This window comes from Bombus impatiens, unplaced genomic scaffold (genome assembly GCF_000188095.3).
Source record: "Bombus impatiens unplaced genomic scaffold, BIMP_2.2 scf_0318, whole genome shotgun sequence".
Classification (NCBI taxonomy): domain Eukaryota; kingdom Metazoa; phylum Arthropoda; class Insecta; order Hymenoptera; family Apidae; genus Bombus; species Bombus impatiens.
Window position 1 is genome coordinate 1,462,107 of NT_176737.1, and position 21,620 is coordinate 1,483,726.

General features: G+C 37.9%; 1 protein-coding gene across 1 annotated transcript in view; it reads right to left on the reverse strand.

Moving 5' to 3' along the window:
- LOC100749762 (hemicentin-2-like) overlaps window positions 1-21,620 on the reverse strand; it is a 211,922-nt gene that overhangs the window by 168,763 nt on the left and 21,539 nt on the right. The window lies entirely within an intron of this gene.

A 21,620-nucleotide genomic window follows, 5' to 3' on the forward strand; every position in this document is an offset into this window, starting at 1 on the left:
GGCGGGGCTAATGAGCCGCCATCGTCGTAATCGCCGCAGTACAGGGCATGCAATATCTTCGAAGGATCGACAAGGTGACGCGAATTCGCACCGGCTGAACGACAGCTTGTATATATGGAATTTGAACGGTGTTCTCGTTGGTTTTTAATAAAGCTGGTAATATACCGTTGCCGCGAGAACGTCTTCGAGAGCCGTGTTCCGACTAAATCATTTTCGAGACAGGTTTTTATTAGTAAAGGAACTAACGCCGAACGCGAGGTGTTGAAATTCTTGAAAATTGCCGCGTTATATAAGATCCGGGGCGAGCCGACCTCTTCGCTTATTCCACTCTAAACGCTTGCGAAATTAATATGTTTTATAGGTCGATGACGACCGTAATTCTCTCATCTCGCAATATCATGCGAATTGGTTAATATTCATGGTGTTTTAGGGTCAGATTGCTTTGGAGAATCTTCGACAAATCAGATTTTCTCCCATAAAATATTTATGCCGGCATACCGAGAAATAGGGTTATGAGGATTTCAGGTGTTTTATCTGCGTTGCTTGTGTTTGAAATTTCTCTCGGAATACAAGATTTTTATTTATCAACTCGAGATTCCGACTGTATAAAATATCTATATGCGTCCTATCGGATCTTTCCTCGTAATTGATTTTAAAAATCACGCGACTGCCACTCAATTTCTAATTTATTCAGATCGATCGATAAATCTTGTTACGACCTAGTACTACTATTCGTGTTTGTCTTTATAAACATGGAGTAGAGAATTATTAGTTTCCATTAATCTCTGTCAGTCTGCGCCAAGTCATTGTAAAGGCAAGATATTGTGCAGTGATGATACAGTGATATGACCCTTAGTTTCATTGTCAGTGATAATACAAATTCGCCATTATTTACACGTTTGTGCTTCTTCGGTACTTCTGTATCCACCTGTATCTCTATACATATTGTTTTTCGTTCTTTGACGACTGTTATTTCGAAATATGTACCTAACCGTGTAGCTTTACTACTTTCTTATCACTTGCTCTTTTTATGTAACGATTAATCATCGTACTTTGAAGAAATCCCATTTACGATATACATCGATATGGATATTGTGTCACGCCTCTTTTCTAAAAGTCTTCGAATTCTTCGTCAGAACGAAAGCTTGTTGCATCTTTTACGATCTCGAAATCATTTAATCTTTCACGACTGAACAAGTTGTCGAAAGCTCGAAAAAGTCCCAAAGGTATTAAATTTGGAGTATTTCGAGTTTTTTAAAGGTATTTAATTTGGAACAATTAAGAAACATCTTTAATTTAGTACGTGTTAAATAGATATTAGCGATACAATGAACTCAGGCGTAAGACTCTACGCCTAGTGAAATTCGTACTTGCTAAATTTACTGGATAGGCACTTCACTCGTTTACGTTCTATAAAGGCGCTGCTCCTCTTTCTAAAATTCTCATTCATCATACAGTACTTTCCTGTAAAAAGACTCAGCCTCGTATAGATATGCGTTCCTGCACGTGCACGTGCCACTACCACCCAGGAGCTTCACTGTCTACTCGCATTCTTCAAATTCATAGCTTTTATGTATTGCACATAGTTCCTAAAATTCTTCCATTCTTGAAATATATTAAATAATCAAATGATAAATCGTTGAATAAATTAATTGCCTATATGTATCGTATCGTAAGACATACATAATGTGGAGAATTTTTAGAAACGTACAAACGCAAGCAGTACGTGGAAATTTGCAAAAACTCACAGGGACAATGGAATAAACACGTATTTACATTTACACGTATTCAAATACACACGTAAGCAACTTATTAATGTGACTCATAAAATAGAAGCCTATAATCTATAACTTGTACTTTTTCAATTTACTAGTACTATTAATTAATTAATCAATTTTTGTACAAGAGGATTCTACTCAATGGCCTTTGAATCAACGTTCGTAAAAGCTTCCATTATCGACTTTTGGTATCGAAACTGTTTCAATCTTGAATACGGTATGTGAATTAAAAGAAAGGAAACTTTCATTCGGAGGAATTTTGATTTGACCCAGACTTTCTACAACTTGACTGCGATCATAACACATATTAAACGTATTAACTAACTTTGTGACTGTGTGTATAATCATTACAAAGTACCTTTCATAAAATAGCTACGTTTCTACGTATATGATACTCGTCCTTGTGAACAGTGGTCACTTTAAGAGTTTCAATTCAAAATTATTTTACGCCAACAAACGAGCTCCTAATTTTATAACTCCGTGATAAGCATTATCGGTGAGAATCAGTTCGAAAGTTAATGCGTTCGATACAGAAAATACGTTTCACCAGCGTGGCCGATGGTAACTTTAAATGCTCCGTTTACAGATTTAAGCGCGGCCAAGTCGGAACGAGGTTAATGAGCATCACGAAACATATGTTTCGATTGGAACACTAAAGGGTTCAGAGGGGGTAGGACGCTTATTTGCGTCATAAACATGTTCATGAAAACTGATAGTTCGTGCATAGGTGGTGCACGCGCGAGATAACACCCCTCGAAACTTCATGACTACGAGAACTCTCTGCGATCACGATAAATTCCGGCTTTCGTGTTTCCGTCGCTATCGGGAATCGCCTGCAAATCACTTCCTAATCCTCATCGAGTAGGTATCTGTGAAGGTATCTTTCCCAAATCCCCTTTGAACGTTTGAGAACATTCCCGGCTTAGTTATGTGTATCGTTGTTTTCCTACCGTTCGCGATCTGTAACGCTAGGTAGGGTGAAATTTTTCTTTCTTGGGAATTCACGTGAACCCATTTCATTGCTCTTTGATAACATTATCGAACGATTAAATGAGTATGCGTATAGTGCGTTTTGCAGATGAATTATGAACATTGAGAAAGATGCTTTACTTCTATAGATAGAATAATAAAATGAGATATTACGTACACGTTAATTGGAAGGTATTTTGTTAAAATTAAAAAGATACGATAGATATAAATTCTGGTTTGGACATTAAGAGATGAAAAGAGTATATCTGAACTGAAGAGCTGTCATATGAAAAAAAAAAAATTAGGTGTTAGAGCGGAGCAAATTAGGTAGGAATTTTCTCCTTGCTTATTTTTGTGTTAATCGTCACTGATGATTATTGCGGTCATTAGCGAGAAGTATTAATACTGTAAAATAGCACCTGAAATACTGCCTTGAACACTTTCTCGCTTTCTTAATAGTACAAGTTGTAATTATCCGAGCATTATGTCCTCACTGCTCAAAAAGTAGACTTATAAAAACAAAAATTTCAAGAACAGATACATACAGGCCTAGTATTGTATACAAGATATTTCAAGCTACGTATATAAACTCAAATTATATATATATGTGTGTGATTTTGAATGAATCGATAAAACGATATAAAAATATTTCCTTCGAACATTTTTGTGTATTTTTTTTTTTACAATTAAAGAGAAATAATATATATAATTAAAAAAGGGTAATAATATTAATTAGAACATAAGAAATCAACAAGAATACCTAGATATATATAGCAAAATCCATCATAGGATTTTAAGGACTTAAAACGACGTTATGATTTACGATTAATTAAGTAATGACCTATCGAAAGAAGATTTATAGTTCAGTTTGTTAGTGGTGGGACAAATTGAACTGCGATATGCCTGTAACTGTCTAAAACGAACCAGCCTCGATTAAGGTTTTATTGTAAGCATCGCGCCTTAACCCTGAGGTTAAGTGAATATATCCCCGAGACATTTATCTCGAAAACAGGTTTTAATCTTTGAAAGACATGAACAAATCATCGTAATTTTAAATCGTATCGCAACTTTGTACGTTCATGATTAAAATGGTATTATCCATGAAACCATTTCTTGCATGACAAATGAATAAACGACGAGTTTAATATCACGTATATAATTTTTATAAGTCTAATTACAACAATTTCAGTTTTTCATCGGTGCATAGACAACCGTAGTCTACAAATAACTTCATCCACAACAGAAAACATATTTTCAATCTCTTATTGCGTTTATTTTAATTTCCGTCACTTTATCCGAACTTTCATTTTAATTTTGTTTCTATGGGTTGTTTCTTCCTAACGACCGAGTCCCTGATAATGTGATAATGCTTTCACGTATCGCAGGTATCGTATGCATCGTTAATTCAAGCGCATATCAGAATCAGAGAAATCTCGAACGACTTTAAATCTCAGTCACTGCAGTGAAAACTAATCGTGTGGCTCGCACGCTATCGAATTTAACGTACTTTTTAAAAAGTCTCGATGCCTGGCGAGATCGAATTGTAATCAGAGACTACGATCGATGTGTGCCCGTGAGCAGATCAACGTGTCAGGATCAACAATAATTTATCTACATCGAGATAGCTGTACTGTGAGCGCGTTCTCTCACTTGCGTTTTTAATTTGCGAACTGAGGCCGGTGTTCAGTTTCAATTTCCCTTCAAATTGGAAAATTGTTTTCTCCTTGCTGGCGAGAAGCGGAGAATTACCGTGAGTCACAAAATTATTGGCAACGACAGGGATAGAAAAATGAAAAATGGAAAATAAAAAGATCATACCGGCAAGCTTTTACATCTTTTATTCGTTTGAAAACTGTTTCAAATAGGATTTGGACTGTCGAAAATATAAAATATAACACTGATTATATTTATAATTATATTAATTATTACGGCGTGAAAAGATTATAGTTGAATTATCGAGACGATCTCTGAAACTATAAACGACGGATTTAAATGCTCTAAAAGGTAAATTGAAGCAAAATACTACGAAGATTTCAAATATTTTTTATTTATGTAAAAATACGTATTCAAAGCAGAAAGACATCTGGACAACAAAAATTAATTTCATTGCGTTCGAAATTCACAGAATAAGTTCCGATTGTTTTTACAGTAAAAAAAAAAAGAAAAAAAAAACAGAGACAATAAAAGAAGAAGATGTGAAAGGAAAAAGTTATCGAAAGTTTGATGTTTCCTTCGATGCTTCCACTCGAAATTTTCTTACAATACTAAATCGAATACCAAAATTGTTTGCACACGAAGGATACAACTTCTCGAGAAACATCTCATACAACAAAAATAAACTTAATCCTATGTTATCAAACAACCAATTCAGATATGGAATAAATATTACGTATTTGAAAGTACAAAACGAACAAGAGAATCGTGCTTTAAAAAAACGTTTACTGGTGAGAAAATATTAATCGAGAAAACGGTGTACCATAACGACCATAACCGATAACGTTGATCCATTACCTAACAGGTTTAAGAGAACTTGTTGATGGATTATCCTGCTTAACCATTACTAATTTATTTTATTATGCAGAACTCACAAGTTGCAGTACCGCCAAAAATCAATTTATCATAAGCATTAGAACGTTTGTATATCCTACGTTAATTCATAGATTATACTACGATGTATTAGGTATTCAAAAAGCAAAGAGGAGAAGATTAGAAGAGGGAAATAGAAAGCCGAAAGAAGACTAAATTACTATAATTAAATGAAAACAAATCATTCCTGTCGCAAAGAATAGGAAATTGTTAACTGTGCGCTGTATTTACATTGGAAGACTGTACAAAATTTCGTCGAAACTATTTCGCAAAATTAAAAAATTGTATTTCATATTTTCTGGAGAATAAAGAGAAGAATTTTTATGCGTAAAATTATTTATCAGTTTTATAATAGAAATTTCCATGACCAAAATGTGTTATGTAATAACGTTGTTCAAGCGTTATTTTATGTATCTTACACATAATGAAAGTGCGATTCGTCAATGTTTTACCAGATTATATCCAGTCGCCGTATCGGTGAGTAAGCAAAATGTTTTAAATTGTTGGAAACGTACATTTGTTGTCATAAGTTCACCCGATTGATATTGAGACTTATGCAAAGATAGACAAACATTATAGAAGTTTTAGATAAGTAAAACTATACATTACAACACTATACTTTACGATCGTTGCTTCAATCAATTCGCATTATTCAATTTTCTATCGTAATTCCGAATTTCAATTGAGAATTTAAATAAACTGCTTTTAAATAAATGTATTTAATCCGTACGAAACTTTTCGTTCGAACTATGACTCGTAATTAATGTTGCTCGCGTTTCTCTTGCGAATCTTACAAAGTTTTTACGTGATTATCTTACACGAATACAGATCATGATCGGTTGTATGAAACGAAACAATGTCCCGATACTTATGAACGGGATTGTAGAAACTCACATACGCCAGTAACGTGTCCCGACTTTAGCTATGATTATGTACTTACCAATGACTCATTAATCTTGCAAAGGCGAGGTAGTTTCGTTATGCTACTGATTGACAATGATTATTCATTATGTAGAATCCATTAGCTTTCCTACCAAGTTTTAATCCTTGGATTAAACTCACTACAATACACGAACACATTAATCAATGTTATTTCATTACTATATAATAGTCAAAGATTAATGTCATTGCAGGAAATTTGAAATACCGTGTATTTTCCTAAGGAAGGAAGAGAAAATACGCCGTGGAAGTTTCCAGAAAAATTGCCGCTTCAGACTATTGCTAGATTCTCCATGCGTTTGATTATTTGGAATAAGGCACATCTCACTGATCACACAGTACGTGTTCTATCATATACGTAATATAATATAAGATCTGTTTATAAAATAATGTACAAATTCTTTGAAATTTAGAAGATGTCCGGATGACAGAAGTACTAGTGTAAAGAAAGACATGATTTAAGAGTTTGAAAAATTCTTGCCGTACTCGTGTAAAAAACTTTGATTCGAAGAAATATATTTCTTCAGACATGAAAAATTTCTTAATCTTATGCTTGGTATTCATACGTTGCTAATGGAGCAACTAATCGCGACATGATACACGAAGATTAACGTCGCTATTAAAAAAATAAAAGATATTCAAAGAAGACCTCCGCATTTTCTGTTCCCTAGTTCCCGAACTTAATATCCTATGAATATGCATTACTTAGGTGGCACCAAGCTATAAAATCATGACAAATTCCCTTTTCCAAATGATCATAAATATATCTTCATTAAGGAATTCGGAGATTAAGAATTCTAATGTATAATACGTATACTATGTGAAATATTCTGCAGTATAATTAGCTTAGGCTATTGATTCATGTATAATAATTTAAAAAATATACGGAGATACGGTCGTACGTTTGGAAACTCTCCGTTCGTACAATAAGAATATGATTAATTATCCATTTTTAATGAATATGTGAAATAATTGAATTTGTAATACGATCCGATTATATTCCCTTTAAACCAGCAAAAATCTATATCATATGAAAATAATTATCAGAGTATATAGGTATACTTTATACCAATCCTTAAAATTATGAATAAAGGGATAGAATGAGAAAAGTAAAAAATAGAAAAAGCATTATAATGTGTATAAAGCAAATACAAGGGGTATAATTAAATACCTTCTATGTTATTTGTTCTTCAAAATAAGAAAGAAATCTATCCTAAATGATACTAATAAACGCAATATTAATTCTGCTTAATATTATATGGATCATATAGTATTAAGCAAGTTACACTGATGTATTCCAAAATTGAAAACTAAAGGAAAGAGATAATACTAGGAGTGTCATTTTATGAAGCATACGTTGGAATTTTAATTTCTAAAAGTCGTTCTTATTAACAATTGGACGTTAATTGTATACATACTTATGGTAATGAAGTTGGGAGATTAAAAAGAAGGTGGAATCGATCGGTTTGACTTCTGAAACGCCCACATAGGATCTAGCACGCAATTCGAAGAAGTAAAATTATTCTTACGACGATCGCATAATGGCACTAAAATTAACAACCCGAAAGTTCTCGAAAGTCTTCTATTTATCTACAAAGATAAACATGTTCGAACAATCTAGAAATCCCACACACGAAGCTTTTTCTCTCTTCGTACGACCGTAATCTTCTTTCGAAACTGGCAAAGCATAAAGCATGCCTACACAAACAATCCGCGTAACGTACCGATTCAGTGGGGAAAGCATTAAAAAGTCGTTAAAAGCAGCCATGTTTCAGATTATCGGGGATAAAGCCACTTGAACGCGGATTCGAAAGACTCGGATGCGCTGGTAATCGGTGACCACCATTCAAAACCTGCTGCTGGTGAATTGGTCAGAGTGTGTCTGGTACTAGTCCAGACCGCGTGCCAGATCAACGATATTTTACATCGAGCACAGAACCCGCTTTCATGGCATTCCCAGAGGATTGGAACCTGACACCACGTCATACATCATGGTACACCGTCGAACACCCAGGCTGTTAACCCGAAGCACAAGTTGGATACGATGTTGTATCGCAGGTTTTCCTGGTCTGATCTTCAACTTGTCGAATAAATTATGAAACCTGTCAGTCACATCCTTTCCTCGTTTACGATTAGTTTGTCGATTTCTCTTTTATTTTTATCTCGTGAACGAATTATCGTCTTCATCGATGGTCTTTATCGAGGTGTCTGCGATCAAGCAACGGTGCTATGATTAATTGATGTTTCAACTCTTATTCTTATTTTGCATATATAGATTTCTGGTTGTACTGAAGGTTGCACTGAAAACTTGGGAAATTTAGATGTAGCTGCCTGTAACAAGAAATATTTGATATACGAATCCCCTATATGGATCATCGAGTAAACTGAATTCTCAATAGAATTATAAAATATCATTCTTCAAGATTAAGATATTCAATATCAACGATTAGGATGCTTTTTTCACTAGCTAATTAACGATCGCCATTCGACATTAATACCATACTTTTCTCTCACATCTACGAACTAGATTTACACAAAGATATCCACCTGAATAATGTCTTCTGTTTCTTCTTGTACTACTTACAGCACTGAATCACAAAGCATAATTCCTTTTTCTGCCGGCAAATAAGAGAATGTTCGTTCAAAGAACCCACCTTCATTCAACTTCCACGTACTGAGACAAAACAACCCTTCCGATTCGAACGTGCTTATACGTTATGTTAAGCTCTTAACGAGAGCTTAATTCGCGTCAGCCAGGTAAGGCGTCGCCAGCATTGTCGTCGTTATGATCGAAATCGATCGGATAAATGGAATACGTTGGTCCGTGAGTTTGTTCCAGTCGAATGGGAGGGGTACTACGTTAAGTGGAGGGTGAGAAATACTAGATGGTCCGTAACAGTTAACGTTGGAGCAGAATGGTCAGGATGTAATGTAAAAGTGGGTGGAAGAGGACCGCGTAGAAATTTATGTTGGTGTTTACGCGGAGTGGTGTTACCGGTGAAGCTCAGAAGGAGAATAGTTATTACGATTACCGTGCCGAACACCGAGTTTCCATCCGGAAAACAAAAGATTTTACCTCTATCCCGTTTCTTCTTGATTTCTACGTGTACATATTGTTAAGGCTGATGCTGTTCGTGCAACTAGGTATTTAGCAAATAAATCAATCCTATTTTCCAAGTACTAGGGAACCCAAAGTACTTAGCAGCAATAATGACAGCGAGTTAGTACAAAGTTTTAAGTTTTGTCGCTTCATCAAATTCAAAGTTTTCAAAGCTGAAGGGATTACCGCGATAAGGAGATAGATTTACTTTCTAGTAATCTGAGTAAATTCGACGAAAACCAACTGGATACCGATCAAGAACAAATCATTTTTTTCAATTCGTTATAAATTCATAGCTATATCTGATATTCGTAGTAACAAGCTTTATTGCATTACGTATGAAACCTTGAGAATCAAATCTGCACCTCCCTTTTTATTTTCCAAAGAAATTCCATGTTTAAGCACGATTTAAATCTGCCTTCTTATTGCTGCAAATCCTTCGATTGGCGAAAGATTTGTAAAAATCCATAAGTTTCGTAACGGACCAAGAATGCAATATTGTAACAATCTTTGAAATGTTTACGAAAGCGACGATGACAAACATGGAATTCTTAAGTTATTTCTTTATAAAACGCGAGAAGTTGCGACTTGTTAAGTTTCTTTTCTATAATTTTCATTTGTTTTTTACCGTATACTCTCTCGCGATTCTTCTTCTTGCCTGACCATTGTCCTCCATTTCCTCGGTTTTCTTCCCTTCGTGACTTCATTTCATTCTTCAATTTTGTTTTTCATCCACTAACGGCGCCATGAGACGCAGAAGTTCCCGGCAAGAAAAAATCTCGAGAGATTGCAAGCTATACGGCAAATCTAACGTATAATTCGCAATGCAAAAATAGACAGGCCCATATACTCTATTTATAATGTTAACATAATTTATGCGCTGTCTCTCGCGGAAGCACGAGCCACTAATGGGCGATGCATTAATCCCGCTCCCGTATAAAAATCGCTTCAGGAAAATTATTCAGGATAGTCGTCCTAGCAAACTTGATTACGTTCAAACCTGTTCAATTAGACGTATAAGATATTTCGTTCTTTCGTTCCGTTTTGCGCGGACGCGTGCATTCGTACGAAAAATATTCTGATTTCTAACAAACTGTATTTTCATCATAGTCGTGTACATAAACGGCGAACTGATGCATCGATACCGTACTGACGCTTTACTGATCATTCAGTCGAGTCTTGGTGATAAAGAGTGTGCGAAACATCTAAAGGAAGATTTCGTTGGATCTTGTTCATGTTTGTTTTTCGACGAGAATGAGACCCGTGGCAAAAGATCTGACGAAAGAATAAAAAAAAAAAAAAAACAGTTTTCGATTGCCGCGGTTGAAAAACGTGTTCGAGCAACGATAATGGACGACAAGGACAACGCGTGCTACGAATGTTAGGGGCGTTCGCGCAAACCGTTCGCATCTGCATTGCACCTGCACCACTGTCATGGGAACCCATGGACGGGCCACGTATTATGCAGATGACTCGCGATTCAAGAAACGTAAGCGACGCACGGTCCTTTTGTTTGCGTCTCTCTGATTGGCGCGCAATGCAGCCAAAAAGGAGACGCAGATCAGGACACGATCGACCATTGTGTACAACGTACAATAACAAGTTCCGATACGTCGATGCAGTCCCAGTTGCTGGAAATTATATCATTTTTTATCGAATGGAAACATCTACGCGTGAATTCGCGCCGCGAACTCGTGTAACCGAGCATATTACGTATCGAAGCAGTGGCTCGTACGCTTCGGTAAATTCGAGCTATGCGTTCTCGCGACAAAAGCTCCTTTGAGAAACGCGTTTCGGTGGTAAAGCCGCAAATTTCTCGTTACGAGCTCGAGGACGAACGAATTGGAAAAATTATTCGCCGAAAACGTTAATAATTTCTTGATAATCATTCAGGTTCGCCTAATTTTTCGAAAGCGACTACCGAAGCGTCCTGTTTTGCGACCAAGTTTTCAGGACAGAAAAAAATAAAAAAAAAAAATACATAAAAAAGCTCCGCTCCCAAAACTAAAAGATTTCAGAAGTATTACAAAGCATCGGTGACGCACGAAGTCCTATTATTGCCGGAATTACCTTTATGCGGTGATTACCTTTACAGCGCGTTGCTCGACTTTCGTATTGAAACGAGCACATATGTAAGTAGACGGTATCTTATCGACGATGTATACGTTGATAATGAAAGCTCGAATCGCGAACGAGAAGACGACGAAACGACTGTGTGTGGCCGTTTCAAGAATAGGAGAGCTCGCGATACATGTACCTGTAAAGTAGACAACATCCGTTGGATCAACATAATAAAGGCAAGAAGAGTTGCGTTGAAAGAAGCACGAGTGGAAATAGAGTAGAAAAAGGGTAGAGACAAGAGAAGGAACCTTTCGCTGAGAATTTGCTGCGGATACGGAGTTCACCGGTTGCTTCTAGGCCCCGCTTCTCTCGAGGCTTTCCTCTTAACGAGAAACGACTTGTCCTCGTTACCACGCTCAGAAAACACAGATCAAGGGAAAGGAAAGGGAGAAAGATGTTTCTTTTGAACCGAAGGATTCACAGAGCCCCAGGGAGAATTAGTCTCGTATAATGCGATGCCTTGCGAACATCGCTGCTGCCACCGCTCTGTCGCATTCAATTTTACAAACGAAAAAGACTTGGAATCAACGATTGACGTATAAATAAAAAAGCAGGTTATCTAGGTCAAGAGTAACGCATACCATTAAATTCAAATTCATCTAATTCTTCCTTATACATACTCTTGCTATATCCTCGTAGAAGACTAAAGTACCGCAATGTTGAGGTTGACTGATAGAATAATAGAAAAATATATTGAAATAAGTATAGGTACAAGTATAAATACAGATAGTGTATGTGTAGTGTACGCTGACTCTTTCGGTGTTACAATACAATAGAAAGTAATAGCGAGCACGTTCATACATTTATAGCAAAGGACGTTACTAAAAAGTTAACCTTGGTGTGTAGCTCTAGCTGAAGGCTACGAGAAACAGCAATAGAAATCTTCTTATAGCTCTTTTGTTTCTAGACATTGTAACCCAAAACAACATTTATATTCAAGGGCACGATAATACGGACCTCCCCTTGTTTTGAATTTTTGCTTCACTAAATTCTTCTCTCTTCGCAACAGCGGTCTCCAGGTCACGGATATACAAAAATAAGGATGTAGAGTTTTTCTTGAAGTAATTACTTCAACACGTAATAAAAGTCATTTTTTTTAAATAAATAATATTTATCGCGTACTTGTACCAGTTCATCTACTATATCGTGTTCTTTCCTCTTTTTTCTCTATCAATGATTCTCGGATTGAAGACTTTAAAGATCGCGCGAATGAAACAGAGATTTAAGGGCGAATTTAAAAAGGAATTTAAAAGGAAAGCATTGAGAAATATTAATGACAGAAATGAATGTTACAAGGAGAATGCGCTTTCTGTTTGCTTTCTCGGGCATTTTCGATCTCGAACAAATGTAATGCAGAATAATACAGATACGAAAGTGTTGAAACTTCTTAACGACAGTAATCTACCATCTTCCCTCTCAGAGAATTATTTGCTCCGTTGCAAGGTGCAAGGTAAGAAGATTAAAACAATTGAATCTTGTAAATGTTCATTAATTATAGTAATAGCTTATGATGTTTGTTACGTGAATTGTTAAAGATAATCTGTAAATTCCTTACTATACATAATTTCTTTACTATACAAAAATTAACTATAAGTAATTTCCTTGAGAACATTACTTTCTCTGTGAATTACGAATATACATGAACACGAAAATACAGCGTAGAACGAAAATAATAGTTCACTGATGGAGCATATCTGTCGTTATCCTAGCAATAGTTCGTACTATGTTATTTGTGCCTGAACGGTATTATTCGCGACAAGAAAAAGATAAATTTGCTCGATTCGTATTCAATGAAGGTTCGAATGATTGAGGAATCACGTACAGCTACGTGCCCAGGCGTCAAAATGTTAACATTTGATGAATATGCCAATTGCGTTTAGCCAAGTGCTATGTATGCGCGAAAATATTACGCTATGATTATATTAACAACGCGATAACTCTGAATATCGTAAAAAAAAAGAAGTAAATTCGTAATTCAGTTGCCACGCGTCTTATATATGTATCTACGAGTACACCGCCACTCAAAAGTTTGAGATTACTTATTCGATGAAGGATGCTCGAATTTTTTAAGCACCAGATGCACATGATATATGCGGGCATAAGTTGGATTCAGTTTAATCACGCGAATTATTTTCGCGTGATTATTATCGCATACGTATTACTTCATTTCTATTATCGTTTAGTTCTCATTTTAGCATGAACATTAGGTTTTATTCATATCGTAATTCATTTGCATCGTAAATATCGTCATACGAGAATTAAGTCGTTTTGATTATTAAATTAAATCGTGTTCGATTTACTTGTATACAAGGGATGAATCCCTTTTGCCTTGTACCACGATTTGCGGTACACCCTGTGTAGTAAAAGTATCAACATTTTGATCGAATTGCACCAGATGTCCAAACACTTATGCGCGATAGTGTATATCATATTTTTCCGCTATAGTGTTCAATTATTGTGGAAGTTTCTTGCCAGTGAAGGATCGCGAACGCAAAAAAGAAGGGAGGGGGAGGGAGAGGGGGGGATAACGAAGAAAGAAGATGGCTGGAAAAATAGGAAGGTCGTAGCCGAAGAAAAAGGATAGCGAATCAGAGGACACTCGCCTGAAAACCGGAAAAGTTTGACCGAGTCGCGACGTGATACGGGGCACGATAGTGCAACACATGAGTTACACCTGCTGGAGGCGCAAAACTCGGAACGAGAGGAATAAACCGACCGGCGGAGAAATGAGTTTGGAAAGAAGAGGATGCGGTTGGTTATTAAAAAGCGGCGGTACTAAAATCGTCCATCTCGTTACGTAAGCGTGACGCAACACACGTTTCGAGTATAATTTCACAAGGTTTTCTTCTCGCCAGCTTGCGATCCATGCAACCGCGGTGCGGCGCGGCGGCCGTTTTAAAAAGCAAGGCGGCCAGCGAGATTTTTACGAGTGGAATACTAAATGAACGGTTCGCTGAAATTCCATGTTTATACGAAATTCTTCCTGGGATCAGTTTTGTGCACGCAACGAACATTCGCACCGAACTCGATGGAAACACCAGTGACATATCGCACTGAATTTTAAGTGGTAATTGATACACAGCATTACGCGAAAACCCGTACATTTTCATTTCTCGGTATGTACATATATTGATTTTACTACGATCGGTAAATTTTTACAGTTATATATTCTTTTATATCGTAGCATTTTTATTATATCGTAATAGCATCGTTTCTAGCGTTTCATACCATTAAATTAAACTGTACGATATATATAAAGAGTACAAATAAAAATCAAATAATTTAACTCACGATCCACTTATACCAATCGGGAAGTAATTATGGTAATTTCCGTAATTAAAGACCGTAAAAATATGATACAACCTATTATTTACCACCTTCGCTGTCGCTATCGGAAAGTTATCCACGCATAACGCGCGTAATTTTCTCGTTCAGCTAAACGATTGTCATTGCAATTTTCTAAAATATACCGCCTTACCATGTTGTGTGAATCACCCATGATATCTCGCCATCGATACTAATTGGTAGAAATTGCGGTACCTACAAACCTGTCCCGAAAAAGGCGCGAAACAGATTTAATTTCAGAATGCGTTATATCAACGACAATCTCGGTGCTCTCCGAGCAGCGTAACGTAATCTCTCCGCGCACTCACCTCAGAGTACACGGTAAATCTAGTCAGAACGTATTCATCCCAGCCTCCCTTGAATGACGATAATCTCCGGCCGGGATCTAAATCACCCCTTGTATTCCGCGCATTATCGCCATCGAGTCTTTTCTTATTTAATCCCCGACACGTCGATCAATCTCGAGGCATAGCGGTACCATCCTCATTCACGCTCGCGCGCTCGCACGCATCCCTGCGTCCTTGTACGCTCGTGTTGGTAGCTACACATATCGACGGGCGTTATACATCGCGATTCGACGCTCTCGCAACATCGTTACACCATGCATCAGATAAAAGCGTAATTAAAGGGTTGGCGCATTTATGAGGCCGCCATGTTGCCTCATGATGATGCTCTAGCTATACGCAAGTGTAAGTGGTGAAGACCTTTTAGAGAAAGCGAGAAAGAGACAGAGGCAAAGTATGGTTTTCAGGAGGGAGGGGGACCAATACAGGTGGCAAAGGGTGGAATGGAAGGCAAAGGGACGTGTGCAGGCAAATGGTAGTCGGCAAATTGTAAAACGTGACGCAGATTACGCGCAATAGCTGCACCGGTCGTAATAATAAATTATCATCGACGGGGCTCGACGTTAAACACTACTGGTTTCGGGGCAACCGAACGGGCTTGCAAATTCGTCGGTGATTCGGTGCTGCATACCATGCCCGCATAAAACGTGCAACCTGGAAACGTTGAAACGTGTCGCGCGCTTGCTTCTCGTCCCTTTCACCTCACCGAACCTTCGACCCCCTCTGCGCCTCTACCCTTCCGGGTTCCGCGCAAAACGCTAAAAGAACGAGGGCGGATTTAATGCCGGTCTGATTGCCGTTGCGCGCCGTATCGCGGCACCAGCATACTTTATTTCTTGTAATCCTCCCCGCTCGCTACGAATTTCGCTATGGAAAGGTCGTCGTAATGTTTATTACGTACGACGCTTTGTTAGTTCGGAATTGCACTGGCATTTATCATGGCTGGAATGGCAGCTGGTAGAACGGGGAGGGAAGTCGAGGAGAAGTCGAATTAGAGGCTGTGAAAATTTGAAAACATTATTAGGACGTTGATAAATGTTACGCCGCGTAGAAAATTCTTTAACTCGGTCTCGGTATTATTGCGGCAGCACCCGGCCAGCGCCGGCTACGAAAAAGCTGATTCCCGACGCTGCAGCGATTTTCTCCTTTCTTTATGGGCAAACTGGCTGTGTGACGCGATATGCAAATAGGATCTAGCTGACACGGGATAGTTTCGGTCAGCGTACACTCCTCAGGTGTAGAACGAGTTTAATTGACACTTGCTGTGCCTGATAATAATACACCTACGCGATTAAACGATCGTTAACGGTCGAATTCGTAACTGGAACAGTCGTGAAACCTGGACGTCGAAACCTGGACGTCAAGTTTTGCAGGTTATGACGATAACTGTAGCGTAATAGAAGGGTAGCCGTGGCGCGCCGCGGGTATTTGCCCAAACATTGAACAACGCGTGCAAATAACCAATGCAGCGCGATACGTCAAAGTGCCCTGCGAGTTATAAATTCCAATTTCGAGCACGACAAAACAGGCCGCGCGCCATTTGTAGATTGAATTGCTGATATTAACGAAAAATTCATTAAACACGTGGGATTTATAGATTATATACCTACGCCGCATTAATAGAACACACGCGTCCTCTGAATTTTCCCTTTTGAAATTTTAGCGAGATAAAGGCCTTCTCGAACTACCTATTTCCGATTGTTTAATCTTTATTGTCAGGGAACATCTGATCGTAAATATCGTTATTTAATGGTAGACCGACTGGACCGTATCGATCGCTATAAAGGATTTATCGACCTCTATAAAACAGATCTTACGCCGTTGTTATTTCAGCCAAGTGAATATCGATGTTTAAAAACTCGGTATGGCCAACTGGAAAGCACGAATTTTATAAAATCCTTCGCGAGCACCAAGTTGATATAGCTTTTCGAAATAACAGAGAGAAGGAATTCAGATCGCGTTAAATCCTATTCATCCGTTTTTTCCCTTTAATTATACCTTTTAGCATTTCGATTTCGGCAACGGGCCATTAAATTTATACAGAAAGAATTTTTACATAGATTTAATATTTTAGACATGAAAGACCATTTACGTCAAGCATTCGACGTACGCGTATACACATTTACACCGTGAACTTTATCGTCTAAACTTAATAGAACAAGATCGCTAATGCAGAAGATCGGTCGGGCATCTTGCTGACGGCAACCGTATATAATCGTCTCTCCGAGATTTTAAGCCCTGAGTCACGTTCCTTAATTGTTTTAGCGCAATCAGTTACAGTTCGTTGACTGGTAATTACACGGGGCGCTCTCATCCGGAACGCCACGATTACCGAAACTCACAACCCTTTTTACCAAGAAAACCGTTCCCTCTTTTCCGCTGCTCTAAGAAACGGTGACATTCGTTTCAACGAACCTGGCGGCAGATCGCTGTGCCGTGATGAGTAAACATCCATTATCCAAGCGGAATCGAAGAGAGAGAAACGTCAAGGGGAGAAGAGAAGCGCTCGGACCCTGACGATTTGACCATTTCAAAGGGAAGAGAAATCGATCTTGGTGACCTTTGGCCAACTCCTCGAGGAAAAAGCTGAACGTCGACCCCCGTGACTGGTTGCTTTCTCTACAGATATCTGGAAAAGATATTACGATCTCTCGATTGAGCCCGATTGACCTTTTCACGAGACACTCTATTCGTTCGGGATTAAGAGGTAGGAATGATTTAAGGTTAATTTCCAACGGATTACTGTTCGCCTCGCCCTTTTTTCCCCTTTTCGTCAGACCCTTTTTCTCCGAATGTCTGTCTAGATATTTGCTTGCGAAGAAATATTGCGTTGATATCTTGGAAGAATAGTCAGGAGACACGACGGTATGCCGGATTTGTTGTAATATTAAATTTTTAATAAGCGTTCGCCATTGTTGAGGTATATTTCCTAACGAGGAGGTGATTCCTTTTAAAAAGGTATGGACGTACACGAGCTGACGAATTTTGTCAGGGATTTCATTCTACGAACAACTCGTTATATAACTCTGCTATGTAGTTAATGAAACAATACCTGGATACTCAATAATATATTATAATAGAATATCAATGTTTTTCCTAATTCGTTCGTTTGCAACGTAACGTGTAAGAGTCGTAAAAAGTAAGAATGCTTAATAATTGGAAATTAATTTGCGATCTAAATTATCCGAGACCCGCGTTATTTGCTTCACCAAGCTTAGTGTTCTTTTAAACAAACAAATATTTTAAAAAAATAGTAAAGAGCGTAAACAATAAATACTGCACGTATTACGCGCTATATACCAAGTATCAGCTTTGCGTTAAGCGATTTGTATTCCGATTGACCATTGACTATGATATTTATATTCATGGCACATACGTGCTTGCGTACATTATGTGGAATCAATTACACACAGATCTTCGAATTTTCATGTCTCAACCTCGTTCCTCTTTCAACTAACGAGGTTTTAGAACAACGTGTCTTAAAAAACTTTAGCGCACGTCTTTAGATTTCCCATTTGCTTATTAACGACGATTCCTTCGTATCTTCGTATCTTAAGTTTAGAAATTAACGATCAATAAAGAAACAGCTAACACGATACAACGAACGCGGTACAATTAAACGTTACAAACCCCTATTTTTTATCCCTATCGCAGAATCTTACTTTCAATTAACCCTACAACTACCCTTCGAACAAAAATCTCATATACACACGTATACATAACCTGATATCAACAAAAGTTTCATGCACAAGCCATTACACGCAAGCGACAGTGGACAAGCGATAAAGTTGCAAAGATCCTCGAGGATGTGAGGGAAGGCGGAGCCTTATTTGGGATTTACGAGCGAGGCTAGTTAACCGAGATACACGAATCGGAAGTCCATCGCCGGAAGTTTCTCGGAGGCGACACTATCGGCACGTAGCCGTGTCCAGTATCTAACCAAAGTAAAAGGAAGCTGGCATCCAACCGTGGCGAAGGGTTGGGAGGTTGAAACGGCGGTGCAACGGGTTAAAAGCTGAGTGCTCAAGATGTCATTTAGTTGGACATTCCTCTCAAGATCTTACCAGGGTCCTGCCATCTCATCGTGTATCTCTTCCGCTTCGAGGCATCGCTTCACGATAACCCACGGTGCCAGCAACTACGAGAAGTTTCATTTCAGGATTACGAACACTCTGCTCGCACTGCTAAAGCCCACGCTGGTCGGTCGATTCGCAGTCGGGAGACCTTGTATTACAAGACGAGACGAGCATCGTAATGAGGGATGAGAATTACAGGTCCGGGAGCTCGATGCGGTTCGCCACAAAGCTCTGTCCTGTCGTTGCATTACTCTTCGACCGGCTACAATCATCGGCCGTTATCGAATACGAAAAATCTTTTACCCCTGCTGCGGCCAAGTTCCTTTTCAATCTTTCTCATCTCCCGATCTTTTTACGTCTGACTTCGAACGTCGCGCTTTGATCTTCGTACTGGGGTCCGATAATGATTTTATTATGGAGTATTTTGTGAATAGAAAATGCAAATAAACGATACGGTAGCCTCTACAAGCATTTGGATGTCTAGGTCCTTTGGCGTGGCCCTCGACGAATTGACAAGTGACTAGTAAATTATAGGTTGCTTTTTTATAATTTTAGTTTTACACCAAGTAGGGTAGCATTCGACGATTTTTGGCTTGTAAAATTCATCCGTTAAATTTCATTTGTTACAATTATATATTTGTATATATTTTTTATTAGCGATAACTGAAAAAAATGTAAAATCATAGAAAATACAAGTCGCCGCGTAAAATTTGGTGACCAATAACACGAGGAAAAATCCTGACGTATCGAGCCACTTAGAAGCTTACCTCCAACTTCGTTTCTCGAAAATGTTTAAATTTCAATCTCAGAATACGTTATTAGAGTTCAATTCTTCAAGAACTAAACGATCGACGTTTATGGAGATAATCGGATTAGCTTCTTAGTGGCTTATATCTAAGAGAATAATGGTAGGTACGTATCACAGATACGCATAAATCTCACGATCCTAAGCGAAAATGTTATTTCTCTGACAAAAATATTTCAGTAAATCCAGCGACCTCTGACGCTAGACCAGAAAGTACGTGCATAAAACAAAGTAACATAACGGCTGTAGTAAAGTGTCGCCTCGTCCAGATATGTATAATAAAAAAGTCTAAGCTATATTTAGGATAAGTATCGTCTAGCGTGCAACACGAAAGAAGCTCGTTGCTGAATTCGCAACAATTGTCCATAAGAGTGGTTGAAGATTATACAACTTCAAATGTCCTTCGTACGGTTGGCTTGATACGAAGCCATATTACAGAACGTTATGATCTTGCATAGTTGCATTGTCGTGGCACAAAAGATCGAAATGAACTTGACACTCGTGCAACCTATGATAGATAATGGAGACGTGACGAAACGTATAACCATGGCGTGAAGAGGAGTTCGTTCGCAAAGTGGTTATTTCGACTCCCTTTGTCGAGCCGACGCGACGACGTAAGAACAGAGAGATCGTTGATCGTGGCAGAAACTCATTCCACTCTGACATTTATCGTTTCACGATCGTTTACCGAATCGAAATGCTTCCCGAACCGCCCTCCGTAATAAACGCAGACCGCTTATATCGAGAATAATATGGAGTTTCGAAATGATCGAGCCGATTGGATGGTTAGATCCTTTTTCTTCTATCTTTCGCTGTGATCGTCGTTCGTGCTTCGTATAATAAAATTATTAGACACGTCTAAAGTTAATCGAGATACCATAGCATTTTACTTGAAGCTGTTAGATGTTTTCTCGAAGTAAGATTTAACCTCTTGATCGTATGATATTATAGGATGATGAAGAATTTAGAATAAATAGTATAGAGAACAATCTTCTCTTTGTCCCGAAAACTGCCTGTATTTTTGGAATTAGATACAAAAATACATGCTTTCAATCTTTTATAGGAGATAAATACATGTTCATAATTGCGATACGCACGTTTTTAAAATGCTAAATACCAAATTCCAAGCCGCTAAAGAGACGGATGACGTTCAATCGACGTACTATCCATAAAACAAACAATTATACCAATACCTATAAGCCTATTTCCAATGGTTCGATGTAATAGGATCCGCAATCCCAAAATATCAATTATATATTCACAGGGTCGGATATATCCTCTCCCAATATATCCGACAATCTCTAAACATTGGAAACAAACACCGACGATGCAATCGTCTCATAAAATAAGAATAATCAGCAATTTTTTGGAAAAATTTTCAGGTTTACTTCAGGGAATATGTAGATAATAGTATCCCACAAAATTGTTTCCAGGTAATTTTTTTGTATACTTTAAAAATGATAAAATTCCGCTGAAAGTTTTACGTGTGAAAAAATCAAGAAAATCAATATAAAAATTTGCCTAGTATATATACATGAATTTGAGTTGAATTCCCAA